We start from the raw sequence: 2,589 nt of genomic DNA, 5'->3' as shown, positions 1-2,589 counted from the left end.
TTCTTTGTCCGAAAAATGCAAACCTGGTTTAAAAACTTGCTCAAAATATTTGAAAACATTGAGTTGTTTGAAGTAAAACAAACACGAGAAGTTAGATTTTTAAGGAAAAACTTAAAAGCTTAACCATTTTGTTCAATAGCTGAAATGAGTATAACTTGGTTTAGAAAAGTTATTTGTTATGAAAAAAGTAATTTCTGAATGTTTTTATTAGTTTCAACTTAGTGTAGCAAACCATACTCTCTCAAACTGGTCACAGAGGCAAGTTTTAAAGAAATTTTAAGATTATGGAGTATGGATTCATTTTACTTACTGTCCAAACACTTTAATGAAAAAATACTTTTGAACAAAAAATACAATAAAATTAGAAAAATATACATTTTCTTGTAGTTGTATGAATTTTTACATGCAGTCAAGCTATTAGTTGATCTTTACACTTATTCTAACCATTAAAGTCGCTGTCCTATTCAATTTTGATGCTAAATATTATTCAGAATCAAGATTAGAGCGATTTTCCGTTTCCCGGGAAATTGGTAACCCCGGGAAATTGGACGCTCTACCACCATGTTTCAATTGTGGTAGCACATGGTTTGGGAGAGTGCTTCTTAGTCGAAGTCAGATGTATTCTTATTTTTTTCCTAAAGGTAGAATTTTACACAGATTTCTAGAATAATGTAGATCAATGTTTAATGTTTAACAGAGGCGACGCGTGGCAAAAATGTTTACCTGTTCAAAACATCTTTTCAGTAATTTTTGAGTTTTAGTTAAATATTATTAAAAAATAGCTTTTAAACATATTAAAGAAAAAAAATGATGTTTGGCAATGTTATTGTGATAATTGTTGATCACCTAATCACCCACTTTTTTCAAATTACAGTAATAATCATTCGTTTGGTAATAAGCATAAAATTTAAATGGTTTTTACAATTCATAGTTTTCTAAAATTAGCTAGTTTTGCAAATAAAAAAATCAAAACAAACTTGAGGCGTAATCCAACCACCAGTTTTTCCTTGTAGACTGACTTCTATTCTGTTCGATTAGATTTGATCAGAGCAACATTTATTCATTATTCGCACTAAGCAAACATTCCGGATATTGACCATTATAATCTCGAAACCGCGTGCTCTAGTTTCCTGATAAAAACAATTAGGCCATTATATTGTATTTTAAGCCTCTCTCCAAAATTTCACTAAAAAATTTAAGGGAATAAAATAATATTGATGAAAATTTAAACTTTCATTTAACATAAACTCGTGCATTTGATTTAACGTAGTTTACGTTTATTTTTGCTTTAATTATCAAAATGGGCTTTTAAGCACATAACAAATTTTAAAATAATTGCCACAAAAAATTAATAGCCCGATTTTTTGTTATTTTACTGCATTTCATATCTCAATATAAATCCATAATATAAAATAAAAACACATAACTTTATAAAATTTTCACAAAAGAAATTTGAACGATCAATTCTCAAAAAATCAACAAATCGTCGCCATCGTGCTAACTTGTCTTACGTGCATTTTGGGCCAAATTGAGTTAAGAACGCCATTTTGTGCAGCTCACAATACCTCATCTTTTGACCTTCACAGATCCCCAAAATTCGATTTCAATCCTGAGATATTCAATGAAAACCAAAAAAGCTCCGAAAATTTTTGTCACTCTACATATAAAAGAAGTTTCAATCCTGTCGTGCTATCTTGTCACTCCCTGAAAATTGATGTAAGTGCAACAAAGGGCAAAGGGATTTCAGGTCAGAACGCGTTTGACGCACGTACAAGTTAGACTACCGTAAACATTTTTAATTATATCTCGGGACTCCAGCAACCAACTTCAACCAAACTTCGGGACAATGCACAGAATGGCGAGCCTAACAAAACGTGTTTGTTATTGTTTACATTTCGTGCTTTCGTTTTTGTTTATTCAAGGTCAAAAATTAAAACGCGTTTTTCTCGGAACGTCAGAACGGCCGGTGTGACATGATAGCACGACGACGTCGAAATTAGCAATTGTTCATAAACACAATTATAGCTAAATAGACATTTTCATGACAGCTTATTTATGCTTTATTTTGATGATTGGTTTTGTACAAACAACATGTAGGGGAAATTATTGTATATTTGGTAGGTTAAAGATTGTGTTCTATTTCTGTTCTATTTCTATTCCAAAGCATTTGGAACCTGTCGATGGAAGCTTGCTTTCTTACTTTTTACTGAGATATTTATTACTTTATTTTAGTTAAAAACACTTTTTGGAAGCAACATGCCATTCTCCTATTAATAACAACCACGGACGAACGGACATGACACCAGGAACAAATTTTCTTCCAATTTCTGATGCAAACTATCACTTGCGCCATCTACGTCCAAGTTATCTAAGTAGCATCGCGCAATCACGCATTATTTCTCAAAATGTCATATGCAATAATTAATTGAAACATTTAGCATTAGTATGGTGCCAGAAACAGTTTTTAGGCACTAAATTTGTCTTCATGATTCTATGTAATTTATCATGGATACTAAAATAGCCAAAAAATGAAAGAAATGATATTTCAAACATAAATTCATACGACCATTTCAAATTATGCCCATGAAT

Source organism: Culex quinquefasciatus, chromosome 1 (assembly GCF_015732765.1).
Source record: "Culex quinquefasciatus strain JHB chromosome 1, VPISU_Cqui_1.0_pri_paternal, whole genome shotgun sequence".
Lineage (NCBI taxonomy): Eukaryota > Metazoa > Arthropoda > Insecta > Diptera > Culicidae > Culex > Culex quinquefasciatus.
Note: the sequence above shows the minus strand (reverse complement) of the source record.